Here is a 23,115-nt window from a genome sequence, read left to right as displayed (position 1 = left end):
CTTCTCCAGAGGTTCTTCCCGACCCAGGAATCTGGGGTTTCCTGCATTGCAGGTGGACTTTTTACCAACTGAGCTGTCAGGGAAGCCCCTATACGACTAACATCATACTTGATAAAGAAACACTGAATGCTTTCTCCCCAAGATTAGGAAAAGGGCTAAATTGTTTCTCTTTCTTACTCAACATAGAAAGTGAAAGTGTTAGTTGCTCAGTCCTGTCCAACTCTTTGCCACCCCGTGGACTGTAGCCCACCAGTCTCCTCTGCCCGTGGATTTTTCAGGCAAGAATACTGGAATGGGTTGCCATTCCCTTCTCCAGGGGATCTTCCCAACCCAGAGATCAAATCTGGGTCTCCTGCATTGCAGGCAGTTTCTTTACTGCCTGTGCCATCAGGGAAGCCCCTTATTCAAAACATAAGACTCTCACAATTCATTCAACATAGTATTGGAAGTTCCATGTTGTAACAGGGCAAGAAAAAGAAATAAAAGGCACTAAGATTGAAAACAAGGAAATTAAAATGTCCCTATTTTCAGATAACATTAGTGTCTTTGTAAAAAAGCCCAAGGAATATACAAAAATAAAGCAGAAAGCAAAGACCTTTCTAGAACTAATAAGTGAGTTCAATAGGGTTGTAGAATATAAGATCAATATTTTTAAAATTAATCACATTTCTATGTATCAATACTAATAATGATATATGGAGAATAAAATTAAAAATGCAATACCATTCACAACAAAGAAAATGAACAGTTGTATATAAACTAGCAAAACATGTACAGAATCTTCATGCTGGAATTTATAAAACATTGAAGAAAGAAATCAAAGACCTAAATAATTGAGGGATATATGGTATTTGTGAATTGAAAGACTCAATATAGATGTAATTTATCCCTAAATCAATACACAGCTTTAATGCAATCTCTATTGAAATCCCCAGCAAGAGTTTTTGTAGATTCAAACAGCATTATTCTAAAACTTGTACAAAAAGGCAAAGTAACTAGAATAGCTAAAAACAATTTTGAAAAATAAAGTGGTAGGAATCATTCTGCTTGATACTAAAGATATCAAATATTAAAGATATTAAAGAGATATATGACTTGGCTCCATAGCTTGGGGGTTAGAGTGCTGGTCTTATAAACCAGGGGTCACAAGTTCAAATCTTGCTGGGGCCTAGGCAGAGTGTCTTTGCCATAAGGAGGGTGATTCTCTGTACTTTGAGCTTCCCTGGTGGCTCAGACAGTAAAGAATCTGTCTGCAATGCAGGAGATCGGGGTTTGATCATTGGGTAGGGAAGATCCCCTGGAGAATGGAATGGCTATTCATTCCAGTATTTTTGCCTGGAGAATTGCATAGACCGAGGAGCCTGACAGGCTACAGTTCATGGGATCACAAAGAGACAGACACGACTGAGCGACTAACATTTTCACTTTCACAATAATCAAGATGGTGTGGTATTTTAGAGGGATAAATGTATAGATCAGTGGAATAGAATACAGAACCCATAAATAGGCCCACACAAATATGTCCAACTGATTTTTTTTTTATAAAGTGCAAGAGCAATTCAATGCAGGAAGGACAACCTTTACAACAGATAGTACTGGAGCAATGAGACATCGGAAGCCAGAAAACAAAATAGAACAAAAAAGGAAGAACCTGGGCTTAAGCCTCTTGCATGCTCAGTCCCTCAGTTGTGTCCGAGTCTTCACTACCCTATGGACTGTAGACAACCAGGCTCCTCTCTCCATGGAATTCTCCAGGCAAGAATACTGGAGTGGGTTGCCATTTCCCTATCCAGGGGATCTTCCCAACCCAGGGATTGAACCTAGGTATCCTGCATTGGCAGTCAGATTTTTTACCACTGAGCTACCAGGGATTCCCTTATAAAAAATTATCTCAAAATGAATCACAGACTAAATGTATAATTCAAAATTAAGTGTTATAGCTCTTCTAGAATTGGTCTAGTAGGTTTCTGGTCTTTATCAGAAGAACCCCTCAGGAAAAAAAAATAAATGTGAACTATAACTTTCAGAAAAAAACGAGAAAAATTGGGGGATGTAGGACTAAATAAAGAAGTCTACAAAAACATAATCTATAAAAGGAAAAACTGATAAATTAGACCTCATCAAAAACTTTCAATTTTGCTATGCAAAAGATCTTAAAAGGATGAAAAGATAGCCACAAACTAGGAAAAAATACATGCAAACCACATATTCAACAAAGGACTAGAATCTAGAATATATAAAAACTCAACACTAAAAAACAAACAATCTAATTAGAAAATGAGAAAAAAGCATTAATAACATGTCACCAAAGAGAATATACAGATGGCAAGTAAGCACATGAAAAGATGTTCAACAGTCTTATCCATTAGGGGAATGCAAATTAAAACTCCAATGATAAATCACCACACACCTTTCAAAGTGGCTAAAATGAAAAACAATAGCAGCACCAAATTCTGTCAAGACTGCATAAAACTGGATCATCCATAGCTTGCTGCTGAGAACAAAAAATAACACTCTGGAAAACAATCTGACAGCTCCACACAAAACAAAAATGTGACTACCATACAATCCAGCAATGACACTCTTGGACATTTCTCCCAGATAATTAAAATTTATGTTTACATCAACATCTGCGTGCAAATGGTCATAACAGCTTTATTCATAATGACCAAAAACTGGAAACAACTCAGATGTCTTTCACCAGATAATCACTGAACAAACGTGGTACATCCATACCATGGAACACTACTCAACAATGAAAAGGGCAAACTATGGACACAGATGGCTCAGATGACTCTCCAGGGAATTATGCTAGGTGGGGGAAAAAAAGAACAATCCCAAACCACGGATTTTGTGGTTTTATTTATATAACATTCTTGAAATAACAGAATTATGGACATGATGAACAGGTCAGCTGTTGCCAAGAGAGGAGGGCACCAGGAGGGATTCTTGTGGTGATAAAAATGTTCTTTTCCTTGAAAAGAAAACGAAATATCAATTGATACAATTTCATTGCATCAGTGAAATATCCTAGTTGAGATAATGTAAAATTGTTTTATAAAATGTTACCATTGGGAGAAATTGAGCAAACTGTACACAGGATCTCTGTACTATTTCTTAGCGAGTCATGTGAATCTACAATTATCTCAAAATGAAAATTCCATTTTGTTTTTTAAAAAAACCTACATCTTGGGAACTTGATTGTTTTCTTTTTACATTTTTATCTGTGACTTTTGCTTATAATTTTTTGTAAGTTTCTTTGAAAATATTAGCCTATTTGTATATTTAAGGAATTTCTTAAGTGTTTGGTCATTTGACACAGTAATTCTAAGCCCAGAAAAAACTCAAATGCAGATAGAGATGTTCATTGTAACAATATGTGCTAACACAAAATCCTGAAATCAACTTTGTGTCCAACATCTAAGGGGAGATTAAATAAAATATCACATCCAAATGAAAGAATAATCTGCAATCATTAAAGAAAATTTTTTTACCCCCCAAATTTCAATCACATGTATAGTACTCACAATGTGAAAGGCACTATTCCAAGATCCTTCAAATATTAACTCATTTAGTCCTCATAGCAAGCCTCTGAGGTAACTACAATTATTACTGAATGAGGAAACTCAAGCAAAGAGAAATTAAATAATTTGCCCAAAGTTATACAACTAATAAATAGCAGAGCTGGAGTCTGAATGCAGAGAGTCCTGGCTCCAAAGCCTGTACTATTCATCATTACACTATTTAGCCATTGTTGGGTGTTATTATTATGGAGTAGAAGTAAAACTTTAAGTCAGATGCTAAAATAATGAAAAAGGCAGAATTTTTCTAGACATACATGGTTGACGACAACCAGCACTGAGGAAAAATGGCAGAGCAGATATACTGCTATCAGTGCTCATGGAATCTAGAGTCATACAGTTTGAACTAGGTGTCAGTTCCCCAATTCTAACCTATATGGCCTTGCATAAATCATTTAATCTGTCTGGGCTTGAATTGAATAATCTATGAAATAAGATTTAAAAGTACTTATTTTTCAGACTCATTGAGAGGATTATTGAAGTTAATATGTGTAAAGTAATTCTCTTATAGTACATAAATGCTAGTTTCTTTTCTCTCTGTTAACATCTAAAACACAATGTTTTTTAAAAAGGCAGAACATATTCAGATGATCACATCAAAATATATGCCTCATGATAAATGTACCATCTCCTGATTATCACCAGCAAAGTAAAATGGATGCATGAATCTAAGTGGCTTAAAGGACCATCTCAACTGCATAGCCTAAAAAGTCCCTGGGAAATGTAGAACCCACAGTGTGTGTAGCTGAACCATCTCCTAGAGCTTGAATACGCAGCACAAACAGCAAGTGGGTGGTTCTCGGTAACACTGTTTACTTGATAAATACAGCAGACACTATAAAACATCCCTTGCAAAGTCCTAAGACTTAAAAACATCAAAAGCAAATGTATACCATCCAATCTTTTATGGAAATTTATGACTCTATAAAAATGGAAACAATAGACTATTGCATCAACATACAATCCCGATACAACAATGAGGCTCAAGAGACTCTGAGATACACCATCTGGAGCAAGAGAAAGAGAGAGTGATCAAATATAACTAAATTATCTGTAGCAGGTCCAAGCAAGTAGTGTGGTATTACTTACGGGGAGTAATGCTGGGGAGAGATGCTCAGAGACGCTTAAGTAAAGTGTTGTGACTTATGAGTTTCCTTGTCACAAGGATTTTTAAAAAGTCTTCCCTACACAAAGCATGAAGCTGAGGGGGAATGGATTATCTGTCATGATACAAAGTGTGTTTTACATTGATCATTTTAACAGTCAGGTAATTTCATATTTCATATCAATAGCGATGACAATTAGTAAAATCCCGTATCTAGAAGTCATACATGCTAAATTTGTGCAAGTTGCCATGGAAAGAATGTAGGTTTGGGAGTTAAATGGAGGTTGGTCTTCTGACCTCTCTCGTTAGCATTAAGGTGACTTTGAGCAAGTCATTTACATGCCTATAATTCTCAGTTTTTGTTCTGGTTTCTTTTCCATGGTAAGAAGTGGATTTATCCAGATTCAGAGAGAAGCGCTCTCCACAGAGTGTGGGCCACCACGGAGGGCGAGTGCCTAAGTCTCAGTTTTATTCAGCTATAAGGTGAAGAAAATTGCTTAACCTTGAAGAATTGTTATAAGATTATAGATTAGGTGTGGAAAAAGAAAATATCAAGTGGCCACTAAATCAACTGCTATTATTATTATTAAATTTAAAAGTGTGAAAACTCTTCAAACATTAACAATATTTCCTGGGGCAAAAATCATACAGGATGCAATAGATAAAACCTGAATAGTTCTAAAATGATTAAGTAACTGATTAATAAATACCTGAAAAAAAATCTTCAGACCCAGATGTCTTCTGTGGTGAATTCTCCCAAACATTTAAAAAAAGAAATCATGCATGTGTCGCGGTATTATTTTCAGTAGCCAAGATATGGAAACAAGCTCAGGGCCCATCAGTGGAGGAATGGATGAAAAGACACACACGCCCACACACACAAAGGACTATACCACTCAGCCATAAAGAAGAGTGGAATCCGGCCATCTGTAAGACATGGATGGGCACTGAGGACTTTATGCTAAGTGAAGTAAGTCAGAGAAAGAAAAATATCATATGATCTGATCTAGCATGTGGAATCTAAAAAACGAACCAGTAACAACAACATTATAACCAAGTTTACAGATTTAGAAAGCAGGCTGGCAGTTGCCAGAGAGCAAGGGGGATGCGGAAGTGGGCAAAATAGTTGAAGAAGGAAAAAGGTACAAACTTGTTTGAAAGTTCCTAAGAAAGTAAATATTAAAAGTTCTCGCAAGAACTTTTGTCATGTGTATAGTGATGGATGGTAGCTTATTATGGTGATCATTTTGCGGTGTATATAAATAGTGAATCATTATGTTATATATCTGAAACTAATATAATTTATATTATACTTGATATTACATAATATATTATTATATTATTGTTATATAATTAAATTATATTATCAATTATACCTCAACAAAAATTAATTAATTTTTCAGAAGAAATCATACAAATTCTATAAAACTCTTTCAGAAAATAGAAACACAAAAAACCTATCCAACCTCATTTTATGAGACCAGAAGTCATTATCCTGATCCCAAACCAGATTATAAGAATAAAAGAAAAGAAAAGAAGAACAATGTTACTTATGAACGTAGATGCAAAAACCCTTAACAAAATGTCAGTACATCGCACCTAACAATACATAAAAGGAATAATACACCACAACCAAGTGGGGTTTATCCAGGGAATGTTTAAAACATGAGCTCATGTTTAAAACTCAATCATGCAATCCACAATATTAGCATTATAAATAAAAAATATGATCATAAGAAATTGATGCAGAAAAAACATTTGAAAAAAATCAACATCCATTATGACAAAAACTCTGAGCAAACTAGATCTACAAGAGAACTTCCTCAACTTGATAAAAGGTATCTACAAAAAACCTATACCTAATATTATACTTAATAACGTAAGCTGAATCTTTTATCTCCAATACAGGGAACAAGGCAAGGATGTCCACTCTCACCAACCGTTTTCAATATCAGCAAGTCTTGTTAAGTGCGACTGGCAATAAACAGAAATAAAAGACATATAAAATAGAAATAAAGAAAACCACTATTCATACATAATGCAATTGTCTACATAAATGAAATCATACAAAACAGAATATAAGGTCACCTCACAAAAGTCAACCATACTTCTATATTCTACAGTGAATGTGGAAAACCACGTTCAATGGACTGACTCCAAAATATGCAAATAGCTCGTGCAGTTCTATGTCAAAACAAACAACCCAGTCAAAAAATAGGCAGAAGATAACAGACATTTCTCCAAAGACATGCAGATGGCCAAAAAAACACATGAAAAACACTTCACTAATTATCAGAGAAATGCAAATAAAAACTATAACAAGGTATTACCTCACACTGGTCAATATGGCTATCATCAAAAGGTCTACAAACAATAAATGCTGGGAGGGTACAGAGAAAAAGGAACCCTCCTACACAGTTGATGGAAATATAAATTGATACCACCACTATGGAGAACAGTATGGAGAAAAACAGAACTAGCATATGATCCAGCAATCCACTCATGGGCATATATTCAGAGAAAACCATAATTCAAAAAGATATATGCACCTCAATGTTCATTGTAACACTATTTACAATAAGCAAGACATGGTATGCAACTGAAATGTCCATCAACAGAGAAATGGATAAAGAAGATGTGATACACACACACGACCGTCACTCAGCCATAAAAAAGAACGAAATAAGTGAAGTCAGACAAAGACAAATATAATATGATATCACCTACATGTGTAATTTAAAATATGATACAAAGCAGAAGAGGAATAAAAGATTTCAAAAACAAACTTAGTTTCCAAAGGGAAAACATAGGGGGAAGGTATAAATTAGGAGCTTAGCATTAACATCCACACACTACTACATATAAAATAGATAACCAACAAGGACCCACTGCATAGCACAGGGACCTCTGCTCAATATCCTATATGGTATTATATGTAACAACCTATATGGGTAAAGTTTGAGTAAACTCTGGGAGTTGGTGATGGACAGGGAGGCCTAGCGTGCTTTGGTCCATGGGGTCGCAAAGACTCAGGCACGACTGAGCGACTAAACTGAACTGAACTGCTATGGGTAAAGAATCTGAAAAAGAATTAATATATGCATGCATGTAACTGAATCACTGTGCTGTACACCTGAAAGTAACACAACATTGTAAATCAACTATATTCCAATTGAATTTTTTAAAAAAGCAGCCAGTGCCAAAAATTTATGTTTTGTATGATTTCATTTATATGACATTCTCAGAAAGACAAAACTACAGTGATTGAGAACACATCAGTGGTTACCAGTGGCTGGGAGGAGGGGAGGATGTGACTGAAAAGGAGCCACATAATGGACATTTTGGGGTGGTGCAACCATATATACCCTGACTGTGGGACTACTTATACGAATTTTTACATGTATTAAAATCTATAACACTGTACATACAAAAGAGTCAATTTTACTGTATATAAATTTATGAAAATATTTTTGAAAAAACGTTACATTGCTAGCATCATTTTGGCCAAATTCTGTTGGGTTTGACAACTATATTACGGTGACAATGCTGTGAGTCCAGAATCAGATCGCAGATTTGGATATAACCTGATAATACGGGCATGAACTTGACAGAGTTGTATTACTGGCCTAGAGTAAGGAACTAGACCATAATCTTTACTTAATATTTGTTTACCTTATAGAATTTTATAGTAGAAGTCTTATTGATCATAAGTAAGACTGGCTGTCTAGAGACATTTACAAGGCTAGTCCTTAATGGCATGATGGGCCAAATCAAATTGGATTCATGATCAATATTCTTCATAACAAAGAGATTTAAGTCAGGTTGGTTAAAAGAGTCAGTCTTCTTCAATCTACTAAATTTTATTTGCTATATCTTATTCTCCTAGCACTGCCTGTTTATTAATAGACATCTATAATGCAAATGGTCAGAAACTCCCTGTTCAGATATCAACTACAGTCCACTGTCTCCGTTAATACTTTTACTACACTAAAATTTAATTGGACTGAGAGCTTATGCTTGCCAACTTTTTCTAAATATAGTGCTTTCAAGCTTTATGCAGAATATGATACTTGGGCACTTAATACTTTGCTTTGTCTTGCTTGGAAATCAATGACAGGTGTGGACAGAAAATCTATGAGCAGGCTAAAAACAAACCAATATTGAAGAAGTTCTAGAATACTATCATTTCTAAAGACATTCACTCATTCATTTATTCAAGAAATATTTACACAGTGCCAACTCTGTGATAAAAGTGAAAGTGTTAGTCACTCTGTCCAGAGGGTTCAGGATGGGGAACATGTGTACACCTGTGGCGGATTCATGTTGGTTGTGTCCGACTCTTTGCAATCCCATGGACTGTAGCCTCTGTTTGATGTATGGCAAAACCAATACAATATTATACAGTAATTAGCCTCTAATTAAAATAAATAAATTTAAATTTTAAAAAGTAGGCAGAAGATATAGACATTTCTCCAAAGAAGACATGCAGATGGCCAAAAAAGCACATGAAACACACTTCACTAATTATCAGAGAAATACTAATATTTGAAAATTAAGTAGAGAAAGAAGCTGAGAAAGAATGGGCAGTGATGTTGAACCAAAACCAGGAAGCCAAGACATGAATGTGTTGGCAGATGGAGAGAATGGTCAACAGTCAACAACTGGAGTTGTTGATGCTGTTCAAGGGTCAAATCAGATGAGGCCAGAGAATAGCCCTTTGGACTGGCAACATGTGAGACACTGATACCCTTAAGGAGAACAGTTTTAGTGGAAGGAAACCAGTTTTAGTGGAGTACTGGGGCAGAAACTTAACTAAAGTTAAAGTACAAATGAGAAATAAAGAAATGGAGGTGGTAAACATAGGCAACACATTGTGAGAGTTTGGCTACTCAGGGGAACAGATAAGTGGGTTCAAGAGACCATTTTTCAGCATGGGAGATCTTAGAGAATACTTATGTGCTTATGGAAATTGGTAGCCAAGAGGAAAAAAAACTGGTGATGTAGGAGAGAGCGAACACAAAGGCAAGAAAAGAGCTGTGAAAAGGAAGGTGATCTTTGATAAAAGAAAAGGCAGAGACGGGTACATGTGCCTAGTTAATCCTTGTAAGGTAATAATTAGGATGCAATACCTATAACCTGACTCTGCAGATTGAAGACTGTGTAAGACCCAACCCTGAGAGGCTAGACTCTTTTCATCTCATGTACCCTGCCCATCATGAGATCAGGAGGGCAACAGAACTGATGAACCTAGCATGCCTCCCTCCAAAGGGAACTGCATGAGGAGAGGAGCCACTTTCAAGAAAATCTGTAATCATTGCTGTCTCGTGTGTATTTAGTTTCATGCAACAGATGAGCAAACTGATTTCATGTTATTAACAATAAATAGTGCTCTCAGAGTTCTTTTCTTTCCACCTAAAGTTTTTTTTGGAAACTGAAAAAGAGACCATAGTTTAGCCTGTAACATATCCTACCAGTGAAATCTATCAGCAATGCAAGAAGGCTTATGAGAGTAAGAATGTCCTATTTCAAATATGTTGGTGGTATATGGTGGTCTGGCTGGGTTATGCAGTGTGCTGAGACCACTATGGCAGACAAACTCGAAACTAGGACAAACGTGTCCCTACACAGATAGGATACCTAGAAAAAATGGCTAGAGTTTCCTGGACACCTGCTCAAGTGCATGCTAAGTCACTTCAGTCATGTCTGACTCTTTGTGACCCTATGGGCTGTAGCCTGCCAGACTCCTCTGTCCATGGGATTCTCTGATAGGAATACTGGAGTGGGTTGCCATGTCCTCCTCCAGGGGGTCTTCCCAACTCTGGAATCGAACCCACATTTCTTAGTCTCCTGCATTGGCAGTTGGGTTCTTTACCACTAGCGCCACCAGGGAAGCCCTTCCTGGACACCAACTGCCTTTTAAATAAAGGATTATCCCTACAGAAAAAGCAAGAGAGTTCCAGAAAAACATCTACTTTTGCTTTATTGAGTACACCAAAGCCTTTGATTGTGTGGATCACAACAAACTGTGGAAAATTCTTAAAGAGATTGGAACACCAGACCACCTGACTGCCTCCTTGATAAATCTGTATGCAGGTCAAGAAGCAACAGTTAGAACTGGACATGGAACAACAGACTGGTTCCAAGTTAGGAAAGGAGTACAGCAAGGCTGTATATTGTCACCCTGCTTATTTAACTTGTATGCAGAGTACAGCATGAGAAATGCCAGGCTGGATGAAGCACTAACTGGAATCTAGATTGCTGGGAGAAATATCAATAACCTCAGATACACAGATGACACCACCCTTATGGCAGAGGCAAAGTAGAACTAAAAAGCCTCTTGATGAGAGTGAAAGAGGAGAGTGAAAAAGTTGGCTTAAAACTCAACATTCAGAAAGCTAAGATCATGGCATCTGGTCCCATCACTTCATAGCAAATAGATGGGGAAACAATGGGAACAGTCACAGACTATTTTCGGGGGCTTCAAAATCACTGCAGATGGTGACTGCAGCCATGAAATTAAAAGATGCTTGCTCCTTGGAAGAAAAGCTATGACCAACCTAGATAGCATATTGAAAAGCAGAGACATTACTTGGCCAACAAAGGTCCATCTAGTCAAAGCTATGGTTTTTCCAGTAGTCATGTATGGATGTGAGAGTTGGACTAAAAAGAAAGCTGAGCGCCAAAGAATTGATGTTTTTGAACTGTGGTGTCGGAGAGGACTCTTGAGAGTCCCTTGGACTGCAAGGAGATCAAACCAGTCCATCCTAAAGGAAATCAGTCCTGAATATTCATTGGAAGGACCAATACTCATTGGAAGGACTGATGCTGAAGCTGAAACTCCAATACTTTGGCCACCTGATGTGAAGAACTGACTCATTGGAAAAGACCCTGATGCTGGGAAAGATTGAGGGCAGGAGGAGAAGGGGACGACAGAGGATGAGATGGTTGGATGGCATCACCAACGTGATGGACAGGAGTTTGAGTAAGCTCCGGGAGTTGGTGATGGACAGGGAAGCCTGGCATGCTGCAGTCCATGGGGTCACAAAGAGTTGCACACTACTGAGCGACTGAACTGAAGTGAACTATCCCTTTAAATACTGCATTAAATCCATGCGTTACCTAAGAGTGGACATTAACTCTGATAGAATTACAAAGCTGATTTTCATTGGCTACACTCAATTACAGGGCAGGGCTAGACCCACAGAATGGAAGCCACAATCACCTCAGCTGAGCAGGGGTTCATAAACTGAGAGTACAGAATGCCAAGATCCAGGGGGAAGGAACTGATAACTTCCACCAAATCCTATGAGATCTGGATAGTAAATATTAGCAACATGTTTAAGCTTGCTGGCCAATGCTGCTGTCTCAAGAGGTTTCTTTTTATCCCTCACCATTGAGTCACAGTTAAGCTCTAAGAATGTTTAAGCTGGATTTAGAAAAGGCAGAGGAACCAGAGATCAAATTGCCAACATCTGCAGGATCATCAAAAAAGCAAGAGAGTTCCAGAAAAACATCTACTCTGCTTTATTGACTACACCAAACCTTTGACTGTGTGGATAACAAAAAACTGGAAAATTCTGAAAGAGATGGGAATACCAGACCACCTTATCTGCCTCCTGAGAAATCTGTATGCAGGTCAGGAGGAAATAGTTAGAACTGGACATGGAACAACAGACTGGTTCCAAGTCAGGAAAGGAGTACCGCAAGGCTGTATATTGTCACCCTGCTTATTTAACATATATGCAGAGTGCATCATGTGAAATGCTGGACTGGATGAAGCACAAGCTGGAATCAAGATTGGTGGGAGAAATCTCAATAACCTCAGATATGCACTGGGACGACCCAGAGGGATGATATGGGGAGGGAGGAGGGAGGAGGGTTCAGGATGGGGAACACATGTATACCTGTGGCGGATTCATTTTGATATTTGGCAAAACTAATACAATGATGTAAAGTTTAAAAATAAAATAAAATTAAAAATTAAAAAAAAAAACTCAGATATGCAGATGACACCACCCTTAGAAGGCAAAATAGAACTAAAGAGCCTCTTGATGAAGATGGAAGAGGAGAGTGAAAAAGTTGGCTTAAAACTCAACATTCAGAAAGCTAAGATCATGGCATCCGGTCCCATCACTTCATAGCAAATAGATGGGGAAACAATGGGAACAGTGACAGACTTTATTTTGAGGGGCTTCAAAATCACTGCAGATGGTGACTGCAGCCATGAAATTAAAAGATGCTTGCTCCTTGGAAGAAAAGCTATGACCAACCTAGACAGCATATTAAAAAGCAGAGACATTACTTGGCCAACAAAGGTCCATCTAGTCAAAGCTATGGTTTTTCCAGTAGTCATGTATGAATGTGAGAGTTGGATTATAAAGAAAGCTGAGCGCCGAAGAATTGATGCTTTTGAACTGTAGTGTTGGAGAGGACTCTTGAGAGTCCCTTGGACTGCAAGGAGATCAAACAAATCAATACTAAAGGAAATCAGTTCTAAATATTCATTGGAAGGCCTGAGGCTAAAGCTGAAGCTCCAATAGTTTGGCCACCTGATGCAAAAAACTGACTCATTGGAAAAGACCCTGATGCTTGGAAAGATTGAAGGTGGGATGGGAAGGCAATGACAGAGGATGAGATGTTTGGATGGCATTACCAACTCGATGGACATGAATTTGAGCAAGCTCTGGAAGTTGGTGATGGACAGGGAGGCCTGGTATGCTGAAGTCCATGGGGTCCCAAAGAGTCAGACACAACTGAGAGACTGAACTGAACTGAAGAATATGTTTTTACTAAGTGAATTTAGAGTAACTTTTTTTGGAGTCCTAAATGGCCTTCTCTATCATATTTTCTACTAAATTCTTATTTTACCATAAAAAATATATACAAACACACACACAGAGGCAATGTTCTAAAAATAGTCTGGTATATATTCTAATTTAGCCTCTAGGAATAGAGCAGAAAGTTATCTTGCAATCAAATCTTTTGACCCACAAACCTCGTGAAATCCATGCACCTATGGACACTTATCTTTGACAAACAATGCAAGAACATACAGTGAAGAAAAGACAATCTCTTTGACAAGTGGTGCTGGGAAAACTGGTCAACCACTTGTAAAAGAATGAAACTAGAACACTTTCTAACACCATATACAAAAATAAACTCAAAATGGATTAAAGATCTAAATGTAAGACCAGGAACTATAAAACCCCTAGAGGAAAACATTGGCAAAACACTCTCTGACATAAAGCACAGCAGGGTCCTCTATGACCTACCTCCCAGAGTAATGGAAATAAAGGCAAAAATAAACAAATGGGACCTAATTAAACTTAAAAGCTTCTGCACAATGAAGGAAACTATAAGCAAGGTGAAAAGACAGCCTTCAGAATGGGAGAAAATAATAGTGAATGAAGCAACTGACAAAGAATTAATCTCAAAAATATATAAGCAACTCCTGCAGCTCAGTTCCAGAAAAATAAACGACCCAATAAAAAAAAAAAAAAAAATGGGTCAAAGAACCAAACATTTCTCCAAAGAAGACATACAGATGGCTAACAAATGCATGAAAAGATGCTCAACATCACTCATTATCAGAGAAATGCAAATCAAAACCACAATGAGGTACCATCTCACGCCAGTCAGAATGGCTACTATCAAAAAGTCTACAAACAATAAATGCTGGCAAGGGTGCGGAGAAAAGGGAACCCTCTTACTCTGTTGGTGGGAATATAAACTAGTACAGCTACTATGGAGAACAGTGTGGAGATTCCTTTAAAAACCGGAAATAGGACTGCCATATGACCCAGCAATCCCACTCCTGGGCATACACTCCAAGGAAACCAGAACTTAAAGAGACACATGTACCCCACTGTTCATCACAGCACTGTTTATAATAACTAGGACATGGAAGCAACCCAGATGTCCATCAGCAGAGGAATGGATAAGAAAGCTGTGGTACATATACACAATGAAGTATTACTCAGCTATTAAAAAGAATGCATTTGAATCAGTTCTAATGAGGTGAATGAAACTGGAGCCTATTATACAGAGTGAAGTAAGTCAGAAAGAAAAACACCAATACAGTACATTAATGCATATATATTGGAATTTAGAAAGATGGTAACGATGAGCCTATATGTGAGACAGCAAAAGAGACACAGATGTAAAGAACAGACTTTTGGACTCTGTGGGAGAAGGCAAGAGTGGGATGATTTGAAAGAATACCATTGAAACATGTATATTTCCGTATGTGAAATAGATCGCCAGTCCAGGTTTTATACATGAGACAGGGTGCTCAGGGCTGGTGCACTGGGACAACCCTGAGGGATGGGGTAGGGAGGGAGGTGGGAGGAGGGTTCAGGATAGGGGACACATGTACACATGGCTGATTCATGTCAATGTATGGCAAAACCACTACAATATTGTGAAGTAATTAGCCTCCAATTAAAATGAATTAATTAATTAAAAAAAAAGAAATTTCTGTAATCCCATAGATACAGAGATACACATGTACACAATTCTGAATCACTTAGCAGAATCAGCTCCTCTATGAACACAAACACAAACCCAAGATTAAACACCCTTCTGCATTAGGGCAATCCAAAAAGCTGTGGACATCTATTGGCTTCAGAGCTGAAGCTATCACTGAATATATCCTCCAAGGCACCACACTGCCAATGCTCAAGAAATTCAAAATGTTCTTAGGGACTCCAGTGTGACACTTAAGCTCTATTTGCTACAAATCTTACATTTTCCTTCTTGAGTGTTTTCTCAACTCTCCTTACAGTTATTTCCACATTTCATTAGTGGTTAGTGTATGGTTCTCTCTTGGGAAATCACTTATTTGAAAATGATGTCCCCAAAGCTTTTTTCTACCCCTGGATATTTCTCAGTGGTTATGCCTCTCCAAGAGTTATTGTCTATTTCTCTCTCATACAAACTGAAGAACTACAGGGAGATATGGACGAACCATTTTCTCTTAGCTAAATCTTGAATATATCGCATAGGTCACCTAAGTGATCTTAAACACAGTTTTCTCAATTTCACATGCCATTTTATAGTATTGGGAGTAACTCACATTCAACTTGCCCTGGACTTTTGATTCACCCGAAGGAAGATGTGATGGACAGATAAGAGTAAGAGAGAGAACTTTGAGAAATATAGTTTACCAATGCAGACACTATGTTTCCCCTAGGAAGAAATAAACAGTGCCTGAGACCAGGAGATGAAGATGAAGGCTGACAGGTATAGCAATAATTAGCAATTGGGAGAGAAGCAGATATCAGGACAAGTATGCTGCTGACCATGGTCCTGAGAATTATTTGCCTACAAGGATATAATCTTCCTAACCCTGAAATACTGGTGATTCTGGTACAACCTTCCTCAGAATTTCTGAGTCAGGTGAGAAAAGAAGTGGTCACAGGAAAGAGTGGAAGAAAGAGAGAGAGAAAGAAAGAAAGAGGTGGACAGAGGCTTTCAGAGAAGCATAGTCATTAACTATGAAAAGACATAGGAAGAAGGAAGAAAAAAACAACTTTCTGGACAACATTTTCAAGTAACTGTAATTGACAAGAAAGAAACAACTAATCACACCAAAAAATCAAACATTTGAGGGTGACTAAGAAATTCTGTACAAGAAGATGTAAAGTTGTACAAGACGAGGAATGAATAAGTGTAACCAAGAGATGAGCAGAGCATCATCTGTGTAGAATTACAATGTCATTGTGAGTTGAGTTCTATCAACATCCTCCTCTCATCCTTATGCATTATCTCCTTGGAGGATCTTGTTCATTTCCATGGCCACAATAGCATCTGATGCTGATGAATCTAACTTTGTATTTCCACCTGTGATCTCACCTTTGAGCCCTTGATCTTAATGTCCAACTGCCTACTTCCCAAATATGTGAGCAAATTTGGAAAACTCAGCAGTGGCCACAGGACTAGAAAAGGTCAGTTTTACAATCCCAAAGAAAGGCAGTGCCAAAGAATGTTCAAACTACCACACAATTGCACTCATCTCACATGATAGCAAAGTAATGCTCAAAATTCTCCAAGCCAGGCATCAATAGTACATGAACCAAAAACTTCCAGATGTTCAAGCTGGATTTACAAAAGGCAGAGGAACCAGAGATCAAATTGCTAACATCTGTTGGATCATATAAAAAACAAGAGAGTTCCAAAAAAACATATACTTTTGCATTATTACTACACCAAAGCTTTTGACTGTGTGGATCACAACAAACTGTGAAAAATTCTTAAAGAAATGAGAATACCAGACCACCTTACCTGCCGGGAGAAATATCAATAACCTCAGATATGCAGATGACACCACAGTTATGGCAGAAAGTGAAGAAGAACTAAGGAGCCTCTTGATGAAAGTGAAAGAGGAAAATGAAAAAGTTGCCTTAAAACTCAACATTCAGAAATCCAAGATCATGGCATCCGGTCCCATCACTTCATGGCAAATTGATGGGGAAATAGTAGAAACAGTGGCTGACTTTATTTTGGGGGGCTTCAAAATCACTGCAGATGGTGACTGCAGCTGTGACATTAAAAGACACTTACTCCTTGGAAGGAAAGTTATGACCAACCTAGACAGCATATTAAAAAGCAGAGACATTACTTAGTTAATGACTAGTAATTACTTGACCAACAAAGGTCCATCTAGTCAAGGTTTTCCAGTAGTCATGTATGGATGTGAAAGTTGGACTATACAGAAAGCTGAGTGCAGAAGAATTGATGCTTTTGAAATGTGGTGTTGGAGAAGACTCTTCAGAGTCCCTTGGACTACAAGGAGATCCAACCAGTCCATCCTAAAGATCAGTCCTAGGTATTCATTGGAAGGACTGATGTTGAAGCTGAAACTCCAATACTTTGGCCACCTGATCCAAAGAGCTGACTCATTTGAAAATACCCTGATGTTGGGAAAGATTGAAGGCAGGAGAAGAAAGGGATGACAGAGGATGAGATGGTTGGATGGCATCACCAACTCAATGGACATGAGTTTGAGTAAACTCCAGGAGTTGGTGATGGACAGGGAGGTCTGGTGTGCTGCAGTCCATGGGGTCGCAAAGAGTCAGACACAACTGAGCGACTGAACTGAACTGAACTGAAAGCCTTTGACTGTGGATCACAACAAACTGTGAAAAAATTCTTAAAGAGATGGGAATACCAGACCACCTTACCTGCCTCCTGAGAAATCTGTATGCAGGTCAAGAAGCAACAGATAGAACTAGACATGGAACAACAGACTGGTTCCAAATCAGGAAAGGAGTACATCAAGGCTGTATATTGTTACCCTGCTTATTTAACTTAAATGCAGAGTACATCATGAGAAATGCTGGGCTGGATGAAGCACAAGCTAGAATCAAGATTGCTGGGAGAAATATCAATAACCTCAGATATGCAGATGACACCATCCTTATGGCAGATAACAAAGAGGAACTAAAGAGCCTCTTGATGAAAGTCAAAGAGGAGAGTGAAAAAGCTGGCTAAAACTCAACATTCAAAGAGCGAAGATCATGGGGTCTGGCAAATAGATGGGGAAACAATGGGAACAGTGACAGACTTTATTTTCTTGGGTTCCAAAATCACTGCAGATGGTGACTGCAGCCATGAAATTAAAAGATGCTTGCTCCTTGGAAGAAAAGCTATGACCAACCTAGACAGCATATTAAAGAGCAGAGACATTACTTTACCGGCAAAGGTCCATCCAGTCAAAGCTATGGTTTTTCCAGTAGTCATGTATGGATGTGAGAGTTGGACTATAAAGAAAGCTGAGCACCAAAGAATTGATGCTTTTGAACTGTGGTGTTAGAGAAGACTCTTGAGAGTCCCTTGAACTACAAGGAGATCAAACAAGTCAATCGTAAAGGAGATCAGTCCTGAATATTCATTGGAAGGCCTGAAGCTAAAGCTGAAGCTCCAATAGTTTGGCCACCTGATGAGAAGAACTGACTTACTAGAAAAGATCCTGATGCTGGGAAAGATCTAAGGTAGGAGGAGAAGGGGATGACAGATGATGAGATGTTTCTATGGCATTACCGACTCAATGGATATGAGTGTGAGCAAGCTCCGGGAGTTTGTGATGGACAGGGAAGCCTGGCATGCTGCAAGTCCATGGGGTCCCAAAGAGTCAGACATGACTGAGTGACTGAAGTGAACTGAACTACTTCACATCTCCTCTTGTATGATTCACAAGATGTAAATTCCCCAATTAAACATACCTATACAGAGAAAACAATTGGCAGTTCAGGAAAAGAAAATGCTTCAATAGGATAAAAACAGTATTAGACAATATAAACTGCATAACAACATTCAGGACAAAGGGAAAGAATCTAACTGTATAGGAAACTTGGATGTGAGACATGGGGGCTTATTCAGAGAGGATAGGGAAGAGACTGAAATTCAGAGGCATTTCCTGCTCATGGTAACTTTAACTAAAAGCAATTCCTTTCTGAATACCCTGCAAAAAGAATTGTTGAACAGGCATCTGTCTCCCCAGTCATACCTGTATCCACAAGTAGGAACACTATCAAATAGTAATAGTGAGATTCTCAAATCCAGAAACTCAAAGATTGAGGGAAACTCAATTACACTGATAAATCCAGAAAAGTGATGAAGGAGTCACCAAGGCCCAAAGTCTCAGAATTCCAGAACCAGGCCTTGAAGGATGATATCTTAGAGGAAGTAAAAGTAAGTATTAATTTACACAGTTCGTAATAAACTTGCAGAATCCTTAGCTCTAAATGTAACAGAGGCTAAAAATATAAAAATTTTAGATCCTTTTCTTGGTGGAAGCATTATTGCATATTAGCAAAGAACTTTCATTTGGGGGGAACATAACTAGCTATGAAAGGCTGAAGCCATAGAGAGATTTGTAAAGATAATCTTGGTGTTATATTCCACCTGAATTCACCTCCTTAAAAAGCAGGGACCTCCCAGGCCTCAAATAAATGCAGAGGTAAGACAAGACAGTCCACAGGTTACAGAATATGGAGCTGCTAGACATCTGCAAGTCAACATCTTGAGCTAAAACCAGAATTAAGAACTGGGATAACCCAAACGCCATGTGTGCAGTAACAGAATGGCATTTAATGGCAAAAAGGAAGGAGCGAGTTCAGAGGAGAGGAATGAGGTAGACACTGGAAAGATGTTTTAAGACACAAACAGGAGCTTAACTAGGGAGCAAGGGCTTGGCCCTGGGGGAAGAGCAGGCTGTCATGGGCACAAAGACATGGTACTCCTTCAGAGGTAAAGTGTGTCCTTGGACCAGTGACCTTTCCATGTACTCTTTGGACCTTGGAACATGACATGCAAACACATTATAACATCCTCCAGAAACATAGTCTCATATGAAGATTTGCAGGCAGCACGAGAAGGCTTGTGAATATGTGCGCGTGTACATGCACACACACACATTCCCATAAAGTTTTTTATTAGCATCAAAAGCCAAGAAAGGAGGAGGGAAAGGATCCTTTGACCCAAAGACTGAACAAAGTTTTTCACAATATGTCATGCACATGAGAATTTAATGACTCACAAATTCCAGTGGGTATTTTTTTCCTTCAATTTTCCAGTTTGTTCTATTTTGCAAATATTTGTACTCAAATGATAATGTGACTTTTGTTGAACAGCCACACTGACTCCCTCATGAAGAGCTTTATTTTGAGCCAGAAGACATCTGCTAAATTGAGACTTACAAAGAACTTAATAAATACAAACATAAATAGATGAGCTCTGAATATTATATTTTGAGCATTCACCATTCACTTCCTTATGTACTTGCAAATTATACACCAGCAGGCAAAGCATTTCAAAAGAGCGATGAGTAAATCGCCTTAGAATCTTTTCCTTCTGAACACCTTGGAGATGTTCTTTCATTCAAATCCATTAATTAGGGAGGTTAAACATTGCCTTCCCCAGCAGGCAAGCTTTGTCTCTACAGACTATTGATGCAGAATGTAGGGAAAGACAAAGCCAGTGCATAGGAGGATTATGACCATTGATGATTGACATCAAGAATCCATAATATATTCCAGACACAGATTTCAGTCATCTAACAGTGCACACGATATGCTACGGCACAGGCCAAAATCCTCGGGAATGTCATATTGCTGGGGAGCAGGCTGGTTTACGATTTTCAGGCTCATAAGTAAATCAGATTTGGCCTCATTGCTTTGCTTTTGAAACTGTTTCTTGGCACTGTCACAGTGACAAACCAATGGCCTAAAGTGCAATTAGCTATCATGTATCCTTGTTAAGCAACAGCCTGCTTGCCCCTGGCACTGCATGTGCGATGCAGTTAATGTGGCACGCCTAGCTGTCGTGCAGGTCCCAGTCCAGATGAGATAAGGAACTCACTTTAAATGAGACATTTCTTTCCAGACTCCAAAAACTATTAAAAAAAAAACCACCCATGTTTCCTAGTATATTAAAGAGAAGTTTTATAATAGGATATAGATGCAGTGTTGAAGAGGTTCCAGGCTCCCTCTGAAACTAAGTAATATTTTAATAATATTTGTCATTTATCTCCTGTGGTTAGAAAGGTAGAGAGGGTCAGAAAGGCACAGCATGTAAATTGGTTTCTGTGGCCTTTGATAAAACACTGTTTGCGTTACATCATTTTAGTGGCTCTTGAATTCTGACTGAGGACATTATTTGGCTCTCCAAAACTGACGGCATCTCCTCCGGGGATAAAGCCGTAATGTGGAAAACTTTGCACTCCCTGCCCTTCCTGTGTAAATTCAAGTCCTAGCAAGAGGAAAGACATCTGTTTTGCCATCTATCTGCAAATGCACGACTATGATAATGCTCATGACCAACTCCATATCGCTGAACAAGAGAGCTCCATTCATTCAGAAGAGCCAGGTCTTGAATGTAAACGAAATAAGAGTGTCCAGTGGTCTCAGTCCCTGTCCTGTGTCCTGTCATCCCAGCTAGCTCTCAGTCACCCACGGTGAAATCCTAGTCATTTCCCGAATGTACTGCAGCAGCATAAAATTTTCTTTCCACAATAAACCTGCTTCTGAGATCCTGATCATTGTAGGGTATAGTTTAGCAGTGTGCCATAGGCACATTTGGGGACTGTGATAGACCAGTTGCATTAACAGCCCCAATGAATATCTCTTTTTCCTATAACTTGTAGACCCCCGTCCACTGTAACCCTGAGCTGAATCATGTGACTTTCTTTAGCCAGTGGGACCGTAACAAACTGACACTTATAGAGGTATCACAAAATGTTTGAGCATTTCTGCTTCCTCTCTTGTTTCTCTGTGATGATCCTGAGAATATGTGCAGGCCAGTCTGAGACGACACCTGAGCTAGCACTCCAGGGGCATGTACGGGACATGTGCACATGAGACAGATCCAGGGAGGAGAACTCAGCAGTCTCAGGCATGGCCACCCCAGTCCAAGTGGCCTTCTTCTGACCCATTAGCTGAACTGATGCATGAATGAGCCCAGCTATCCCAATACTCACAGGAAATAAAAAATGGCTAATGTTTTGAGCTACCATTTGGGGATATTTTGTTACATAGTACTATGTTGGCACTAGGTAACTGATACCGGGCCAGAACTGAATTTGTGGAGCAATGGAGGACAATTTGAATGCCAATGTCACCCTGTTTCTCCATGCTCCCCCGTGCAACCTCCTGAAAATAAATGTTGAACAAAAACTTAGAGGTAGCTTGAAAAAGCACTGAATGATTGGTCAGTCTGAAGCACCTACAATTTGAGGAGGCATTACAGATCAGAGGTGAGGCAGGAGTTCAGGGATCAGGTGACTTTGAACAGGCCTAGGTAGATGGGTCTAAGCACAGAGGGGTCTCAAAAGCCTGACACACAGGTGAATCATGAAGCTGAGTCTCTGACTCTGGCCCTGGGGCTCCGGGATCTTCCAGCCAGTGAATAGGCACAGACTCTATCTCACCACCGCCTTCCTTAAGAAAAACTGAAGAATCTCAGAAAGAATCTCAGTGGTCATCTGGTATGTGCACTCCTGCTGATACTTGATAAATGTGGGATGTCACTTGCCTGGTTTGTTATAAGCTGAACAAATGATTGTGTCTGAGAGTGGTGGTACATGAGTGATGATCTCTGGGGACACTTAGACAGGTCTGAGAATTGGAAAGGCCTCCATGGGTTCAGATTCCTGCTTGAAAGCCCCTCACTAGGCTCTGCCAGCAAGGAATATGAACTGAGCCAGAGCCTTCAATTTCTCTAAAGCTTTTAATCCATCCATTAAAGCCAGAATCTGAAGGAAAAATAAACTGGGTTTAATTAATCAGAATTTCACAAAATCTCAAGTCAAATAAAAATGTATTATGTGTCTGGTTTTGTGCCCTCTGCTGGACACTATGGTTTTACAAAATAATAAGGACACAGACCTCTACCTTCAAAATTCTTACAATTTGATAAAGTAAATTCAACATA

General features: G+C 38.7%; 2 non-coding genes across 2 annotated transcripts; both read left to right on the top strand.

Moving 5' to 3' along the window:
• Positions 1-1,097: 1,097 nt before the first annotated feature.
• On the top strand, positions 1,098-1,170 carry TRNAI-UAU. The gene has a single exon. It is a non-coding gene; the product is annotated as a tRNA-Ile (tRNA).
• Positions 1,171-1,929: 759 nt separating this feature from the next.
• On the top strand, positions 1,930-1,991 carry LOC113900523. The gene has a single exon (XR_003513163.1). It is a non-coding gene; the product is annotated as a U7 small nuclear RNA (small nuclear RNA).
• Positions 1,992-23,115: the final 21,124 nt, after the last annotated feature.

This window comes from Bos indicus x Bos taurus, chromosome 10 (genome assembly GCF_003369695.1).
Source record: "Bos indicus x Bos taurus breed Angus x Brahman F1 hybrid chromosome 10, Bos_hybrid_MaternalHap_v2.0, whole genome shotgun sequence".
Lineage (NCBI taxonomy): Eukaryota > Metazoa > Chordata > Mammalia > Artiodactyla > Bovidae > Bos > Bos indicus x Bos taurus.
The sequence above is the reverse complement of the archived record's forward strand: the minus strand, read 5'-3'. Positions and strand labels throughout refer to the sequence as shown.